Consider the following 16,067-nt stretch of genomic DNA (forward strand, 5'->3'; position numbering starts at 1 on the left):
GAAAGTGAATGTAAAAAAGGCATAGGGGAGACTGACCCCTGCTGGTTGAAGTGAGAAAAAGCAAAAAGCCTACAGCACCTGGTATTCCCAGGCGGTCTCCCATCCAAGTACTAACCAGGCCCGACCCTGCTTAGCTTCCGAGATCAGACGAGATCGGGCGTGTTCAGGGTGGTGTGGCCGTAGGCAGAGACGAGCCTCTCATTTGCAGCTCTTCTACTCTGCAGCCTGCCTGCCTGCCTGCCTGCCTGCTGCTCAGCACTGGGCCTGCTTCCTGCCCCCCTCCTTTCCACGCACTCAGCCCAGCTCCAAGGCTGCTTCAGCTCACTGGCTCTATGGCTTACGTACACAAACTGCTTTGCACAGGGAGCCCTTGCTCGGGCTGGCCCCTTCAGCCTCAGCCTGCTCAAAGCCTGGCCATTTCCTGGCTGGGCTGCTTTTAACTCTTATATTTACACATGCCTGGCTGCAGGGGCAATGAGCTTTTCTGGCCGGGACACGGAGCTGGATGGACGGATTGTGTGCTGACAGTAGCAAGCAGCAAACCGGCACACAGGCCTCTGCGGCTTCCAGCTCTGGCTTGCCCCAAGTTGAATGGGGGAGATTCGTCAAAACCTGCGCAGAGAAAAAGCGGAGCAGTTGCCCGTAGCAACCGATCACATTGCTTCTTTTCATTTTTTATTTGCTACCTTTTTGAAACTGGAAGAAGCCATCTCATTGGATGCTTACGGGCAATGGGCCAACTTTTCCCCCAAAACAGGTTTTCGTAAATCTCCCCCCCCCGATATTCGGGATAGTGCCTTCCCAGGCTGGGCCAGAGGAGAAAGTGTAAAGAAACATCGCAACCTGTCTACAGCACCCGGTATTCCCAGGAGGTCAACCATCCCAGTACTGTCCGAGCCCGACCCTGCTTGGCTTCCGAGATCAGACGAGATCGGGCATACCCAGGGTGGTGTGGCCGGTAGACACTGGCTGGCCCCACTCTGTCGCACAAGCAGCTTTCCTCCAGGCCGCGGACCGTTGCGCAAAGGGCTGGACAGCAGGTAGCGCACCCCTGCGTACATTGCAGGTGAGCCCTGGGGACGTGCAGGGACTCAAGCTGATAGGACTGTAGGAGCATATCCCGTACTGTGACGTCACATAAACAACACAAGGGAGAAAGGCCATAAAAAAAGAAGAAAAGAAGCAAATGTGCAGCTAAGAAAGTGAATGTAAAAAAGGCATAGGGGAGCCTGACCCCTGCTGGTTGAAGTGAGAAAAAGCAAAAAGCCTACAGCACCTGGTATTCCCAGGCGGTCTCCCATCCAAGTACTAACCAGGCCCGACCCTGCTTAGCTTCCGAGATCAGACGAGATCGGGCGTGTTCAGGGTGGTGTGGCCGTAGGCAGAGACGAGCCTCTCATTTGCAGCTCTTCTACTCTGCAGCCTGCCTGCCTGCCTGCTGCTCAGCACTGGGCCTGCTTCCTGCCCCCCTCCTTTCCACGCACTCAGCCCAGCTCCAAGGCTGCTTCAGCTCACTGGCTCTATGGCTTACGTACACAAACTGCTTTGCACAGGGAGCCCTTGCTCGGGCTGGCCCCTTCAGCCTCAGCCTGCTCAAAGCCTGGCCATTTCCTGGCTGGGCTGCTTTTAACTCTTATATTTACACATGCCTGGCTGCAGGGGCAATGAGCTTTTCTGGCCGGGACACGGAGCTGGATGGACGGATTGTGTGCTGACAGTAGCAAGCAGCAAACCGGCACACAGGCCTCTGCGGCTTCCAGCTCTGGCTTGCCCCAAGTTGAATGGGGGAGATTCGTCAAAACCTGCGCAGAGAAAAAGCGGAGCAGTTGCCCGTAGCAACCGATCACATTGCTTCTTTTCATTTTTTATTTGCTACCTTTTTGAAACTGGAAGAAGCCATCTCATTGGATGCTTACGGGCAATGGGCCAACTTTTCCCCCAAAACAGGTTTTCGTAAATCTCCCCCCCCCCGATATTCGGGAAAGTGCCTTCCCAGGCTGGGCCAGAGGAGAAAGTGTAAAGAAACATCGCAACCTGTCTACAGCACCCGGTATTCCCAGGAGGTCAACCATCCCAGTACTGTCCGAGCCCGACCCTGCTTGGCTTCCGAGATCAGACGAGATCGGGCGTGTTCAGGGTGGTGTGGCCGTAGGCAGAGACGAGCCTCTCGTTTGCAGCTCTTCTACTCTGCAGCCTGCCTGCCTGCCTGCCTGCTGCTCAGCACTGGGCCTGCTTCCTGCCCCCCTCCTTTCCACGCACTCAGCCCAGCTCCAAGGCTGCTTCAGCTCACTGGCTCTATGGCTTACGTACACAAACTGCTTTGCACAGGGAGCCCTTGCTCGGGCTGGCCCCTTCAGCCTCAGCCTGCTCAAAGCCTGGCCATTTCCTGGCTGGGCTGCTTTTAACTCTTATATTTACACATGCCTGGCTGCAGGGGCAATGAGCTTTTCTGGCCGGGACACGGAGCTGGATGGACGGATTGTGTGCTGACAGTAGCAAGCAGCAAACCGGCACACAGGCCTCTGCGGCTTCCAGCTCTGGCTTGCCCCAAGTTGAATGGGGGAGATTCGTCAAAACCTGCGCAGAGAAAAAGCGGAGCAGTTGCCCGTAGCAACCGATCACATTGCTTCTTTTCATTTTTTATTTGCTACCTTTTTGAAACTGGAAGAAGCCATCTCATTGGATGCTTACGGGCAATGGGCCAACTTTTCCCCCAAAACAGGTTTTCGTAAATCTCCCCCCCCCCGATATTCGGGAAAGTGCCTTCCCAGGCTGGGCCAGAGGAGAAAGTGTAAAGAAACATCGCAACCTGTCTACAGCACCCGGTATTCCCAGGAGGTCAACCATCCCAGTACTGTCCGAGCCCGACCCTGCTTGGCTTCCGAGATCAGACGAGATCGGGCATACCCAGGGTGGTGTGGCCGGTAGACACTGGCTGGCCCCACTCTGTCGCACAAGCAGCTTTCCTCCAGGCCGCGGACCGTTGCGCAAAGGGCTGGACAGCAGGTAGCGCACCCCTGCGTACATTGCAGGTGAGCCCTGGGGACGTGCAGGGACTCAAGCTGATAGGACTGTAGGAGCATATCCCGTACTGTGACGTCACATAAACAACACAAGGGAGAAAGGCCATAAAAAAAGAAGAAAAGAAGCAAATGTGCAGCTAAGAAAGTGAATGTAAAAAAGGCATAGGGGAGACTGACCCCTGCTGGTTGAAGTGAGAAAAAGCAAAAAGCCTACAGCACCTGGTATTCCCAGGCGGTCTCCCATCCAAGTACTAACCAGGCCCGACCCTGCTTAGCTTCCGAGATCAGACGAGATCGGGCGTGTTCAGGGTGGTGTGGCCGTAGGCAGAGACGAGCCTCTCATTTGCAGCTCTTCTACTCTGCAGCCTGCCTGCCTGCCTGCCTGCCTGCCTGCCTGCCTGCCTGCTGCTCAGCACTGGGCCTGCTTCCTGCCCCCCTCCTTTCCACGCACTCAGCCCAGCTCCAAGGCTGCTTCAGCTCACTGGCTCTATGGCTTACGTACACAAACTGCTTTGCACAGGGAGCCCTTGCTCGGGCTGGCCCCTTCAGCCTCAGCCTGCTCAAAGCCTGGCCATTTCCTGGCTGGGCTGCTTTTAACTCTTATATTTACACATGCCTGGCTGCAGGGGCAATGAGCTTTTCTGGCCGGGACACGGAGCTGGATGGACGGATTGTGTGCTGACAGTAGCAAGCAGCAAACCGGCACACAGGCCTCTGCGGCTTCCAGCTCTGGCTTGCCCCAAGTTGAATGGGGGAGATTCGTCAAAACCTGCGCAGAGAAAAAGCGGAGCAGTTGCCCGTAGCAACCGATCACATTGCTTCTTTTCATTTTTTATTTGCTACCTTTTTGAAACTGGAAGAAGCCATCTCATTGGATGCTTACGGGCAATGGGCCAACTTTTCCCCCAAAACAGGTTTTCGTAAATCTCCCCCCCCCCGATATTCGGGAAAGTGCCTTCCCAGGCTGGGCCAGAGGAGAAAGTGTAAAGAAACATCGCAACCTGTCTACAGCACCCGGTATTCCCAGGAGGTCAACCATCCCAGTACTGTCCGAGCCCGACCCTGCTTGGCTTCCGAGATCAGACGAGATCGGGCGTGTTCAGGGTGGTGTGGCCGTAGGCAGAGACGAGCCTCTCATTTGCAGCTCTTCTACTCTGCAGCCTGCCTGCCTGCCTGCTGCTCAGCACTGGGCCTGCTTCCTGCCCCCCTCCTTTCCACGCACTCAGCCCAGCTCCAAGGCTGCTTCAGCTCACTGGCTCTATGGCTTACGTACACAAACTGCTTTGCACAGGGAGCCCTTGCTCGGGCTGGCCCCTTCAGCCTCAGCCTGCTCAAAGCCTGGCCATTTCCTGGCTGGGCTGCTTTTAACTCTTATATTTACACATGCCTGGCTGCAGGGGCAATGAGCTTTTCTGGCCGGGACACGGAGCTGGATGGACGGATTGTGTGCTGACAGTAGCAAGCAGCAAACCGGCACACAGGCCTCTGCGGCTTCCAGCTCTGGCTTGCCCCAAGTTGAATGGGGGAGATTCGTCAAAACCTGCGCAGAGAAAAAGCGGAGCAGTTGCCCGTAGCAACCGATCACATTGCTTCTTTTCATTTTTTATTTGCTACCTTTTTGAAACTGGAAGAAGCCATCTCATTGGATGCTTACGGGCAATGGGCCAACTTTTCCCCCAAAACAGGTTTTCGTAAATCTCCCCCCCCCCCCCCCCCCCCGATATTCGGGAAAGTGCCTTCCCAGGCTGGGCCAGAGGAGAAAGTGTAAAGAAACATCGCAACCTGTCTACAGCACCCGGTATTCCCAGGAGGTCAACCATCCCAGTACTGTCCGAGCCCGACCCTGCTTGGCTTCCGAGATCAGACGAGATCGGGCATACCCAGGGTGGTGTGGCCGGTAGACACTGGCTGGCCCCACTCTGTCGCACAAGCAGCTTTCCTCCAGGCCGCGGACCGTTGCGCAAAGGGCTGGACAGCAGGTAGCGCACCCCTGCGTACATTGCAGGTGAGCCCTGGGGACGTGCAGGGACTCAAGCTGATAGGACTGTAGGAGCATATCCCGTACTGTGACGTCACATAAACAACACAAGGGAGAAAGGCCATAAAAAAAGAAGAAAAGAAGCAAATGTGCAGCTAAGAAAGTGAATGTAAAAAAGGCATAGGGGAGACTGACCCCTGCTGGTTGAAGTGAGAAAAAGCAAAAAGCCTACAGCACCTGGTATTCCCAGGCGGTCTCCCATCCAAGTACTAACCAGGCCCGACCCTGCTTAGCTTCCGAGATCAGACGAGATCGGGCGTGTTCAGGGTGGTGTGGCCGTAGGCAGAGACGAGCCTCTCATTTGCAGCTCTTCTACTCTGCAGCCTGCCTGCCTGCCTGCTGCTCAGCACTGGGCCTGCTTCCTGCCCCCCTCCTTTCCACGCACTCAGCCCAGCTCCAAGGCTGCTTCAGCTCACTGGCTCTATGGCTTACGTACACAAACTGCTTTGCACAGGGAGCCCTTGCTCGGGCTGGCCCCTTCAGCCTCAGCCTGCTCAAAGCCTGGCCATTTCCTGGCTGGGCTGCTTTTAACTCTTATATTTACACATGCCTGGCTGCAGGGGCAATGAGCTTTTCTGGCCGGGACACGGAGCTGGATGGACGGATTGTGTGCTGACAGTAGCAAGCAGCAAACCGGCACACAGGCCTCTGCGGCTTCCAGCTCTGGCTTGCCCCAAGTTGAATGGGGGAGATTCGTCAAAACCTGCGCAGAGAAAAAGCGGAGCAGTTGCCCGTAGCAACCGATCACATTGCTTCTTTTCATTTTTTATTTGCTACCTTTTTGAAACTGGAAGAAGCCATCTCATTGGATGCTTACGGGCAATGGGCCAACTTTTCCCCCAAAACAGGTTTTCGTAAATCTCCCCCCCCCCCCGATATTCGGGAAAGTGCCTTCCCAGGCTGGGCCAGAGGAGAAAGTGTAAAGAAACATCGCAACCTGTCTACAGCACCCGGTATTCCCAGGAGGTCAACCATCCCAGTACTGTCCGAGCCCAACCCTGCTTGGCTTCCGAGATCAGACGAGATCGGGCGTGTTCAGGGTGGTGTGGCCGTAGGCAGAGACGAGCCTCTCATTTGCAGCTCTTCTACTCTGCAGCCTGCCTGCCTGCCTGCTGCTCAGCACTGGGCCTGCTTCCTGCCCCCCTCCTTTCCACGCACTCAGCCCAGCTCCAAGGCTGCTTCAGCTCACTGGCTCTATGGCTTACGTACACAAACTGCTTTGCACAGGGAGCCCTTGCTCGGGCTGGCCCCTTCAGCCTCAGCCTGCTCAAAGCCTGGCCATTTCCTGGCTGGGCTGCTTTTAACTCTTATATTTACACATGCCTGGCTGCAGGGGCAATGAGCTTTTCTGGCCGGGACACGGAGCTGGATGGACGGATTGTGTGCTGACAGTAGCAAGCAGCAAACCGGCACACAGGCCTCTGCGGCTTCCAGCTCTGGCTTGCCCCAAGTTGAATGGGGGAGATTCGTCAAAACCTGCGCAGAGAAAAAGCGGAGCAGTTGCCCGTAGCAACCGATCACATTGCTTCTTTTCATTTTTTATTTGCTACCTTTTTGAAACTGGAAGAAGCCATCTCATTGGATGCTTACGGGCAATGGGCCAACTTTTCCCCCAAAACAGGTTTTCGTAAATCTCCCCCCCCCCCGATATTCGGGAAAGTGCCTTCCCAGGCTGGGCCAGAGGAGAAAGTGTAAAGAAACATCGCAACCTGTCTACAGCACCCGGTATTCCCAGGAGGTCAACCATCCCAGTACTGTCCGAGCCCGACCCTGCTTGGCTTCCGAGATCAGACGAGATCGGGCATACCCAGGGTGGTGTGGCCGGTAGACACTGGCTGGCCCCACTCTGTCGCACAAGCAGCTTTCCTCCAGGCCGCGGACCGTTGCGCAAAGGGCTGGACAGCAGGTAGCGCACCCCTGCGTACATTGCAGGTGAGCCCTGGGGACGTGCAGGGACTCAAGCTGATAGGACTGTAGGAGCATATCCCGTACTGTGACGTCACATAAACAACACAAGGGAGAAAGGCCATAAAAAAAGAAGAAAAGAAGCAAATGTGCAGCTAAGAAAGTGAATGTAAAAAAGGCATAGGGGAGACTGACCCCTGCTGGTTGAAGTGAGAAAAAGCAAAAAGCCTACAGCACCTGGTATTCCCAGGCGGTCTCCCATCCAAGTACTAACCAGGCCCGACCCTGCTTAGCTTCCGAGATCAGACGAGATCGGGCGTGTTCAGGGTGGTGTGGCCGTAGGCAGAGACGAGCCTCTCATTTGCAGCTCTTCTACTCTGCAGCCTGCCTGCCTGCCTGCCTGCCTGCTGCTCAGCACTGGGCCTGCTTCCTGCCCCCCTCCTTTCCACGCACTCAGCCCAGCTCCAAGGCTGCTTCAGCTCACTGGCTCTATGGCTTACGTACACAAACTGCTTTGCACAGGGAGCCCTTGCTCGGGCTGGCCCCTTCAGCCTCAGCCTGCTCAAAGCCTGGCCATTTCCTGGCTGGGCTGCTTTTAACTCTTATATTTACACATGCCTGGCTGCAGGGGCAATGAGCTTTTCTGGCCGGGACACGGAGCTGGATGGACGGATTGTGTGCTGACAGTAGCAAGCAGCAAACCGGCACACAGGCCTCTGCGGCTTCCAGCTCTGGCTTGCCCCAAGTTGAATGGGGGAGATTCGTCAAAACCTGCGCAGAGAAAAAGCGGAGCAGTTGCCCGTAGCAACCGATCACATTGCTTCTTTTCATTTTTTATTTGCTACCTTTTTGAAACTGGAAGAAGCCATCTCATTGGATGCTTACGGGCAATGGGCCAACTTTTCCCCCAAAACAGGTTTTCGTAAATCTCCCCCCCCCCGATATTCGGGATAGTGCCTTCCCAGGCTGGGCCAGAGGAGAAAGTGTAAAGAAACATCGCAACCTGTCTACAGCACCCGGTATTCCCAGGAGGTCAACCATCCCAGTACTGTCCGAGCCCGACCCTGCTTGGCTTCCGAGATCAGACGAGATCGGGCATACCCAGGGTGGTGTGGCCGGTAGACACTGGCTGGCCCCACTCTGTCGCACAAGCAGCTTTCCTCCAGGCCGCGGACCGTTGCGCAAAGGGCTGGACAGCAGGTAGCGCACCCCTGCGTACATTGCAGGTGAGCCCTGGGGACGTGCAGGGACTCAAGCTGATAGGACTGTAGGAGCATATCCCGTACTGTGACGTCACATAAACAACACAAGGGAGAAAGGCCATAAAAAAAGAAGAAAAGAAGCAAATGTGCAGCTAAGAAAGTGAATGTAAAAAAGGCATAGGGGAGACTGACCCCTGCTGGTTGAAGTGAGAAAAAGCAAAAAGCCTACAGCACCTGGTATTCCCAGGCGGTCTCCCATCCAAGTACTAACCAGGCCCGACCCTGCTTAGCTTCCGAGATCAGACGAGATCGGGCGTGTTCAGGGTGGTGTGGCCGTAGGCAGAGACGAGCCTCTCATTTGCAGCTCTTCTACTCTGCAGCCTGCCTGCCTGCCTGCTGCTCAGCACTGGGCCTGCTTCCTGCCCCCCTCCTTTCCACGCACTCAGCCCAGCTCCAAGGCTGCTTCAGCTCACTGGCTCTATGGCTTACGTACACAAACTGCTTTGCACAGGGAGCCCTTGCTCGGGCTGGCCCCTTCAGCCTCAGCCTGCTCAAAGCCTGGCCATTTCCTGGCTGGGCTGCTTTTAACTCTTATATTTACACATGCCTGGCTGCAGGGGCAATGAGCTTTTCTGGCCGGGACACGGAGCTGGATGGACGGATTGTGTGCTGACAGTAGCAAGCAGCAAACCGGCACACAGGCCTCTGCGGCTTCCAGCTCTGGCTTGCCCCAAGTTGAATGGGGGAGATTCGTCAAAACCTGCGCAGAGAAAAAGCGGAGCAGTTGCCCGTAGCAACCGATCACATTGCTTCTTTTCATTTTTTATTTGCTACCTTTTTGAAACTGGAAGAAGCCATCTCATTGGATGCTTACGGGCAATGGGCCAACTTTTCCCCCAAAACAGGTTTTCGTAAATCTCCCCCCCCCCCGATATTCGGGAAAGTGCCTTCCCAGGCTGGGCCAGAGGAGAAAGTGTAAAGAAACATCGCAACCTGTCTACAGCACCCGGTATTCCCAGGAGGTCAACCATCCCAGTACTGTCCGAGCCCGACCCTGCTTGGCTTCCGAGATCAGACGAGATCGGGCATACCCAGGGTGGTGTGGCCGGTAGACACTGGCTGGCCCCACTCTGTCGCACAAGCAGCTTTCCTCCAGGCCGCGGACCGTTGCGCAAAGGGCTGGACAGCAGGTAGCGCACCCCTGCGTACATTGCAGGTGAGCCCTGGGGACGTGCAGGGACTCAAGCTGATAGGACTGTAGGAGCATATCCCGTACTGTGACGTCACATAAACAACACAAGGGAGAAAGGCCATAAAAAAAGAAGAAAAGAAGCAAATGTGCAGCTAAGAAAGTGAATGTAAAAAAGGCATAGGGGAGACTGACCCCTGCTGGTTGAAGTGAGAAAAAGCAAAAAGCCTACAGCACCTGGTATTCCCAGGCGGTCTCCCATCCAAGTACTAACCAGGCCCGACCCTGCTTAGCTTCCGAGATCAGACGAGATCGGGCGTGTTCAGGGTGGTGTGGCCGTAGGCAGAGACGAGCCTCTCATTTGCAGCTCTTCTACTCTGCAGCCTGCCTGCCTGCCTGCCTGCCTGCTGCTCAGCACTGGGCCTGCTTCCTGCCCCCCTCCTTTCCACGCACTCAGCCCAGCTCCAAGGCTGCTTCAGCTCACTGGCTCTATGGCTTACGTACACAAACTGCTTTGCACAGGGAGCCCTTGCTCGGGCTGGCCCCTTCAGCCTCAGCCTGCTCAAAGCCTGGCCATTTCCTGGCTGGGCTGCTTTTAACTCTTATATTTACACATGCCTGGCTGCAGGGGCAATGAGCTTTTCTGGCCGGGACACGGAGCTGGATGGACGGATTGTGTGCTGACAGTAGCAAGCAGCAAACCGGCACACAGGCCTCTGCGGCTTCCAGCTCTGGCTTGCCCCAAGTTGAATGGGGGAGATTCGTCAAAACCTGCGCAGAGAAAAAGCGGAGCAGTTGCCCGTAGCAACCGATCACATTGCTTCTTTTCATTTTTTATTTGCTACCTTTTTGAAACTGGAAGAAGCCATCTCATTGGATGCTTACGGGCAATGGGCCAACTTTTCCCCCAAAACAGGTTTTCGTAAATCTCCCCCCCCCCGATATTCGGGATAGTGCCTTCCCAGGCTGGGCCAGAGGAGAAAGTGTAAAGAAACATCGCAACCTGTCTACAGCACCCGGTATTCCCAGGAGGTCAACCATCCCAGTACTGTCCGAGCCCGACCCTGCTTGGCTTCCGAGATCAGACGAGATCGGGCATACCCAGGGTGGTGTGGCCGGTAGACACTGGCTGGCCCCACTCTGTCGCACAAGCAGCTTTCCTCCAGGCCGCGGACCGTTGCGCAAAGGGCTGGACAGCAGGTAGCGCACCCCTGCGTACATTGCAGGTGAGCCCTGGGGACGTGCAGGGACTCAAGCTGATAGGACTGTAGGAGCATATCCCGTACTGTGACGTCACATAAACAACACAAGGGAGAAAGGCCATAAAAAAAGAAGAAAAGAAGCAAATGTGCAGCTAAGAAAGTGAATGTAAAAAAGGCATAGGGGAGACTGACCCCTGCTGGTTGAAGTGAGAAAAAGCAAAAAGCCTACAGCACCTGGTATTCCCAGGCGGTCTCCCATCCAAGTACTAACCAGGCCCGACCCTGCTTAGCTTCCGAGATCAGACGAGATCGGGCGTGTTCAGGGTGGTGTGGCCGTAGGCAGAGACGAGCCTCTCATTTGCAGCTCTTCTACTCTGCAGCCTGCCTGCCTGCCTGCCTGCCTGCTGCTCAGCACTGGGCCTGCTTCCTGCCCCCCTCCTTTCCACGCACTCAGCCCAGCTCCAAGGCTGCTTCAGCTCACTGGCTCTATGGCTTACGTACACAAACTGCTTTGCACAGGGAGCCCTTGCTCGGGCTGGCCCCTTCAGCCTCAGCCTGCTCAAAGCCTGGCCATTTCCTGGCTGGGCTGCTTTTAACTCTTATATTTACACATGCCTGGCTGCAGGGGCAATGAGCTTTTCTGGCCGGGACACGGAGCTGGATGGACGGATTGTGTGCTGACAGTAGCAAGCAGCAAACCGGCACACAGGCCTCTGCGGCTTCCAGCTCTGGCTTGCCCCAAGTTGAATGGGGGAGATTCGTCAAAACCTGCGCAGAGAAAAAGCGGAGCAGTTGCCCGTAGCAACCGATCACATTGCTTCTTTTCATTTTTTATTTGCTACCTTTTTGAAACTGGAAGAAGCCATCTCATTGGATGCTTACGGGCAATGGGCCAACTTTTCCCCCAAAACAGGTTTTCGTAAATCTCCCCCCCCCCCCCCCCCCCGATATTCGGGAAAGTGCCTTCCCAGGCTGGGCCAGAGGAGAAAGTGTAAAGAAACATCGCAACCTGTCTACAGCACCCGGTATTCCCAGGAGGTCAACCATCCCAGTACTGTCCGAGCCCGACCCTGCTTGGCTTCCGAGATCAGACGAGATCGGGCGTGTTCAGGGTGGTGTGGCCGTAGGCAGAGACGAGCCTCTCGTTTGCAGCTCTTCTACTCTGCAGCCTGCCTGCCTGCCTGCCTGCTGCTCAGCACTGGGCCTGCTTCCTGCCCCCCTCCTTTCCACGCACTCAGCCCAGCTCCAAGGCTGCTTCAGCTCACTGGCTCTATGGCTTACGTACACAAACTGCTTTGCACAGGGAGCCCTTGCTCGGGCTGGCCCCTTCAGCCTCAGCCTGCTCAAAGCCTGGCCATTTCCTGGCTGGGCTGCTTTTAACTCTTATATTTACACATGCCTGGCTGCAGGGGCAATGAGCTTTTCTGGCCGGGACACGGAGCTGGATGGACGGATTGTGTGCTGACAGTAGCAAGCAGCAAACCGGCACACAGGCCTCTGCGGCTTCCAGCTCTGGCTTGCCCCAAGTTGAATGGGGGAGATTCGTCAAAACCTGCGCAGAGAAAAAGCGGAGCAGTTGCCCGTAGCAACCGATCACATTGCTTCTTTTCATTTTTTATTTGCTACCTTTTTGAAACTGGAAGAAGCCATCTCATTGGATGCTTACGGGCAATGGGCCAACTTTTCCCCCAAAACAGGTTTTCGTAAATCTCCCCCCCCCCCCCGATATTCGGGAAAGTGCCTTCCCAGGCTGGGCCAGAGGAGAAAGTGTAAAGAAACATCGCAACCTGTCTACAGCACCCGGTATTCCCAGGAGGTCAACCATCCCAGTACTGTCCGAGCCCGACCCTGCTTGGCTTCCGAGATCAGACGAGATCGGGCATACCCAGGGTGGTGTGGCCGGTAGACACTGGCTGGCCCCACTCTGTCGCACAAGCAGCTTTCCTCCAGGCCGCGGACCGTTGCGCAAAGGGCTGGACAGCAGGTAGCGCACCCCTGCGTACATTGCAGGTGAGCCCTGGGGACGTGCAGGGACTCAAGCTGATAGGACTGTAGGAGCATATCCCGTACTGTGACGTCACATAAACAACACAAGGGAGAAAGGCCATAAAAAAAGAAGAAAAGAAGCAAATGTGCAGCTAAGAAAGTGAATGTAAAAAAGGCATAGGGGAGACTGACCCCTGCTGGTTGAAGTGAGAAAAAGCAAAAAGCCTACAGCACCTGGTATTCCCAGGCGGTCTCCCATCCAAGTACTAACCAGGCCCGACCCTGCTTAGCTTCCGAGATCAGACGAGATCGGGCGTGTTCAGGGTGGTGTGGCCGTAGGCAGAGACGAGCCTCTCATTTGCAGCTCTTCTACTCTGCAGCCTGCCTGCCTGCTGCTCAGCACTGGGCCTGCTTCCTGCCCCCCTCCTTTCCACGCACTCAGCCCAGCTCCAAGGCTGCTTCAGCTCACTGGCTCTATGGCTTACGTACACAAACTGCTTTGCACAGGGAGCCCTTGCTCGGGCTGGCCCCTTCAGCCTCAGCCTGCTCAAAGCCTGGCCATTTCCTGGCTGGGCTGCTTTTAACTCTTATATTTACACATGCCTGGCTGCAGGGGCAATGAGCTTTTCTGGCCGGGACATGGAGCTGGATGGACGGATTGTGTGCTGACAGTAGCAAGCAGCAAACCGGCACACAGGCCTCTGCGGCTTCCAGCTCTGGCTTGCCCCAAGTTGAATGGGGGAGATTCGTCAAAACCTGCGCAGAGAAAAAGCGGAGCAGTTGCCCGTAGCAACCGATCACATTGCTTCTTTTCATTTTTTATTAGCTACCTTTTTGAAACTGGAAGAAGCCATCTCATTGGATGCTTACGGGCAATGGGCCAACTTTTCCCCCAAAACAGGTTTTCGTAAATCTCCCCCCCCCCCCCCCGATATTCGGGAAAGTGCCTTCCCAGGCTGGGCCAGAGGAGAAAGTGTAAAGAAACATCGCAACCTGTCTACAGCACCCGGTATTCCCAGGAGGTCAACCATCCCAGTACTGTCCGAGCCCGACCCTGCTTGGCTTCCGAGATCAGACGAGATCGGGCATACCCAGGGTGGTGTGGCCGGTAGACACTGGCTGGCCCCACTCTGTCGCACAAGCAGCTTTCCTCCAGGCCGCGGACCGTTGCGCAAAGGGCTGGACAGCAGGTAGCGCACCCCTGCGTACATTGCAGGTGAGCCCTGGGGACGTGCAGGGACTCAAGCTGATAGGACTGTAGGAGCATATCCCGTACTGTGACGTCACATAAACAACACAAGGGAGAAAGGCCATAAAAAAAGAAGAAAAGAAGCAAATGTGCAGCTAAGAAAGTGAATGTAAAAAAGGCATAGGGGAGACTGACCCCTGCTGGTTGAAGTGAGAAAAAGCAAAAAGCCTACAGCACCTGGTATTCCCAGGCGGTCTCCCATCCAAGTACTAACCAGGCCCGACCCTGCTTAGCTTCCGAGATCAGACGAGATCGGGCGTGTTCAGGGTGGTGTGGCCGTAGGCAGAGACGAGCCTCTCATTTGCAGCTCTTCTACTCTGCAGCCTGCCTGCCTGCTGCTCAGCACTGGGCCTGCTTCCTGCCCCCCTCCTTTCCACGCACTCAGCCCAGCTCCAAGGCTGCTTCAGCTCACTGGCTCTATGGCTTACGTACACAAACTGCTTTGCACAGGGAGCCCTTGCTCGGGCTGGCCCCTTCAGCCTCAGCCTGCTCAAAGCCTGGCCATTTCCTGGCTGGGCTGCTTTTAACTCTTATATTTACACATGCCTGGCTGCAGGGGCAATGAGCTTTTCTGGCCGGGACACGGAGCTGGATGGACGGATTGTGTGCTGACAGTAGCAAGCAGCAAACCGGCACACAGGCCTCTGCGGCTTCCAGCTCTGGCTTGCCCCAAGTTGAATGGGGGAGATTCGTCAAAACCTGCGCAGAGAAAAAGCGGAGCAGTTGCCCGTAGCAACCGATCACATTGCTTCTTTTCATTTTTTATTTGCTACCTTTTTGAAACTGGAAGAAGCCATCTCATTGGATGCTTACGGGCAATGGGCCAACTTTTCCCCCAAAACAGGTTTTCGTAAATCTCCCCCCCCCCCGATATTCGGGAAAGTGCCTTCCCAGGCTGGGCCAGAGGAGAAAGTGTAAAGAAACATCGCAACCTGTCTACAGCACCCGGTATTCCCAGGAGGTCAACCATCCCAGTACTGTCCGAGCCCAACCCTGCTTGGCTTCCGAGATCAGACGAGATCGGGCGTGTTCAGGGTGGTGTGGCCGTAGGCAGAGACGAGCCTCTCATTTGCAGCTCTTCTACTCTGCAGCCTGCCTGCCTGCCTGCTGCTCAGCACTGGGCCTGCTTCCTGCCCCCCTCCTTTCCACGCACTCAGCCCAGCTCCAAGGCTGCTTCAGCTCACTGGCTCTATGGCTTACGTACACAAACTGCTTTGCACAGGGAGCCCTTGCTCGGGCTGGCCCCTTCAGCCTCAGCCTGCTCAAAGCCTGGCCATTTCCTGGCTGGGCTGCTTTTAACTCTTATATTTACACATGCCTGGCTGCAGGGGCAATGAGCTTTTCTGGCCGGGACACGGAGCTGGATGGACGGATTGTGTGCTGACAGTAGCAAGCAGCAAACCGGCACACAGGCCTCTGCGGCTTCCAGCTCTGGCTTGCCCCAAGTTGAATGGGGGAGATTCGTCAAAACCTGCGCAGAGAAAAAGCGGAGCAGTTGCCCGTAGCAACCGATCACATTGCTTCTTTTCATTTTTTATTTGCTACCTTTTTGAAACTGGAAGAAGCCATCTCATTGGATGCTTACGGGCAATGGGCCAACTTTTCCCCCAAAACAGGTTTTCGTAAATCTCCCCCCCCCCCCCCCCCCCCGATATTCGGGAAAGTGCCTTCCCAGGCTGGGCCAGAGGAGAAAGTGTAAAGAAACATCGCAACCTGTCTACAGCACCCGGTATTCCCAGGAGGTCAACCATCCCAGTACTGTCCGAGCCCAACCCTGCTTGGCTTCCGAGATCAGACGAGATCGGGCGTGTTCAGGGTGGTGTGGCCGTAGGCAGAGACGAGCCTCTCATTTGCAGCTCTTCTACTCTGCAGCCTGCCTGCCTGCCTGCTGCTCAGCACTGGGCCTGCTTCCTGCCCCCCTCCTTTCCACGCACTCAGCCCAGCTCCAAGGCTGCTTCAGCTCACTGGCTCTATGGCTTACGTACACAAACTGCTTTGCACAGGGAGCCCTTGCTCGGGCTGGCCCCTTCAGCCTCAGCCTGCTCAAAGCCTGGCCATTTCCTGGCTGGGCTGCTTTTAACTCTTATATTTACACATGCCTGGCTGCAGGGGCAATGAGCTTTTCTGGCCGGGACACGGAGCTGGATGGACGGATTGTGTGCTGACAGTAGCAAGCAGCAAACCGGCACACAGGCCTCTGCGGCTTCCAGCTCTGGCTTGCCCCAAGTTGAATGGGGGAGATTCGTCAAAACCTGCGCAGAGAAAAAGCGGAG

At 55.6% G+C, this 16,067-nt stretch overlaps 16 non-coding genes and 9 pseudogenes across 16 annotated transcripts; all 25 read right to left on the bottom strand.

The window, feature by feature from the left end:
• Positions 1 to 66: 66 nt before the first annotated feature.
• LOC130338479 (5S ribosomal RNA) lies at positions 67 to 185 on the bottom strand. The gene has a single exon (XR_008879166.1). It is a non-coding gene; the product is annotated as a 5S ribosomal RNA (ribosomal RNA).
• A 659-nt stretch (positions 186 to 844) lies between these two features.
• On the bottom strand, positions 845 to 964 carry LOC130338725 (5S ribosomal RNA; annotated as a pseudogene).
• A 300-nt stretch (positions 965 to 1,264) lies between these two features.
• Positions 1,265 to 1,383, bottom strand: LOC130338480 (5S ribosomal RNA). The gene has a single exon (XR_008879167.1). It is a non-coding gene; the product is annotated as a 5S ribosomal RNA (ribosomal RNA).
• Positions 1,384 to 2,035: 652 nt separating this feature from the next.
• LOC130338573 (5S ribosomal RNA) lies at positions 2,036 to 2,154 on the bottom strand. Its single transcript, XR_008879252.1, has one exon. It is a non-coding gene; the product is annotated as a 5S ribosomal RNA (ribosomal RNA).
• A 656-nt stretch (positions 2,155 to 2,810) lies between these two features.
• LOC130338726 (5S ribosomal RNA) lies at positions 2,811 to 2,930 on the bottom strand (annotated as a pseudogene).
• A 300-nt stretch (positions 2,931 to 3,230) lies between these two features.
• LOC130338481 (5S ribosomal RNA) lies at positions 3,231 to 3,349 on the bottom strand. Its single transcript, XR_008879168.1, has one exon. It is a non-coding gene; the product is annotated as a 5S ribosomal RNA (ribosomal RNA).
• A 676-nt stretch (positions 3,350 to 4,025) lies between these two features.
• LOC130338574 (5S ribosomal RNA) lies at positions 4,026 to 4,144 on the bottom strand. Its single transcript, XR_008879253.1, has one exon. It is a non-coding gene; the product is annotated as a 5S ribosomal RNA (ribosomal RNA).
• A 662-nt stretch (positions 4,145 to 4,806) lies between these two features.
• Positions 4,807 to 4,926, bottom strand: LOC130338727 (5S ribosomal RNA; annotated as a pseudogene).
• Positions 4,927 to 5,226: 300 nt separating this feature from the next.
• LOC130338482 (5S ribosomal RNA) lies at positions 5,227 to 5,345 on the bottom strand. Its single transcript, XR_008879169.1, has one exon. It is a non-coding gene; the product is annotated as a 5S ribosomal RNA (ribosomal RNA).
• A 654-nt stretch (positions 5,346 to 5,999) lies between these two features.
• On the bottom strand, positions 6,000 to 6,118 carry LOC130338557 (5S ribosomal RNA). Its single transcript, XR_008879237.1, has one exon. It is a non-coding gene; the product is annotated as a 5S ribosomal RNA (ribosomal RNA).
• A 653-nt stretch (positions 6,119 to 6,771) lies between these two features.
• On the bottom strand, positions 6,772 to 6,891 carry LOC130338728 (5S ribosomal RNA; annotated as a pseudogene).
• Positions 6,892 to 7,191: 300 nt separating this feature from the next.
• Positions 7,192 to 7,310, bottom strand: LOC130338483 (5S ribosomal RNA). The gene has a single exon (XR_008879170.1). It is a non-coding gene; the product is annotated as a 5S ribosomal RNA (ribosomal RNA).
• Positions 7,311 to 7,970: 660 nt separating this feature from the next.
• On the bottom strand, positions 7,971 to 8,090 carry LOC130338729 (5S ribosomal RNA; annotated as a pseudogene).
• A 300-nt stretch (positions 8,091 to 8,390) lies between these two features.
• On the bottom strand, positions 8,391 to 8,509 carry LOC130338484 (5S ribosomal RNA). Its single transcript, XR_008879171.1, has one exon. It is a non-coding gene; the product is annotated as a 5S ribosomal RNA (ribosomal RNA).
• Positions 8,510 to 9,162: 653 nt separating this feature from the next.
• On the bottom strand, positions 9,163 to 9,282 carry LOC130338732 (5S ribosomal RNA; annotated as a pseudogene).
• Positions 9,283 to 9,582: 300 nt separating this feature from the next.
• Positions 9,583 to 9,701, bottom strand: LOC130338485 (5S ribosomal RNA). The gene has a single exon (XR_008879172.1). It is a non-coding gene; the product is annotated as a 5S ribosomal RNA (ribosomal RNA).
• Positions 9,702 to 10,361: 660 nt separating this feature from the next.
• LOC130338733 (5S ribosomal RNA) lies at positions 10,362 to 10,481 on the bottom strand (annotated as a pseudogene).
• A 300-nt stretch (positions 10,482 to 10,781) lies between these two features.
• On the bottom strand, positions 10,782 to 10,900 carry LOC130338487 (5S ribosomal RNA). The gene has a single exon (XR_008879174.1). It is a non-coding gene; the product is annotated as a 5S ribosomal RNA (ribosomal RNA).
• Positions 10,901 to 11,569: 669 nt separating this feature from the next.
• Positions 11,570 to 11,688, bottom strand: LOC130338575 (5S ribosomal RNA). Its single transcript, XR_008879254.1, has one exon. It is a non-coding gene; the product is annotated as a 5S ribosomal RNA (ribosomal RNA).
• Positions 11,689 to 12,347: 659 nt separating this feature from the next.
• On the bottom strand, positions 12,348 to 12,467 carry LOC130338734 (5S ribosomal RNA; annotated as a pseudogene).
• Positions 12,468 to 12,767: 300 nt separating this feature from the next.
• LOC130338488 (5S ribosomal RNA) lies at positions 12,768 to 12,886 on the bottom strand. Its single transcript, XR_008879175.1, has one exon. It is a non-coding gene; the product is annotated as a 5S ribosomal RNA (ribosomal RNA).
• Positions 12,887 to 13,539: 653 nt separating this feature from the next.
• On the bottom strand, positions 13,540 to 13,659 carry LOC130338735 (5S ribosomal RNA; annotated as a pseudogene).
• A 300-nt stretch (positions 13,660 to 13,959) lies between these two features.
• On the bottom strand, positions 13,960 to 14,078 carry LOC130338490 (5S ribosomal RNA). The gene has a single exon (XR_008879176.1). It is a non-coding gene; the product is annotated as a 5S ribosomal RNA (ribosomal RNA).
• Positions 14,079 to 14,727: 649 nt separating this feature from the next.
• LOC130338558 (5S ribosomal RNA) lies at positions 14,728 to 14,846 on the bottom strand. The gene has a single exon (XR_008879238.1). It is a non-coding gene; the product is annotated as a 5S ribosomal RNA (ribosomal RNA).
• A 662-nt stretch (positions 14,847 to 15,508) lies between these two features.
• Positions 15,509 to 15,627, bottom strand: LOC130338559 (5S ribosomal RNA). The gene has a single exon (XR_008879239.1). It is a non-coding gene; the product is annotated as a 5S ribosomal RNA (ribosomal RNA).
• Between the last annotated feature and the right edge of the window lie 440 nt (positions 15,628 to 16,067).

This window comes from Hyla sarda, unplaced genomic scaffold, assembly GCF_029499605.1.
Source record: "Hyla sarda isolate aHylSar1 unplaced genomic scaffold, aHylSar1.hap1 scaffold_523, whole genome shotgun sequence".
NCBI lineage: Eukaryota > Metazoa > Chordata > Amphibia > Anura > Hylidae > Hyla > Hyla sarda.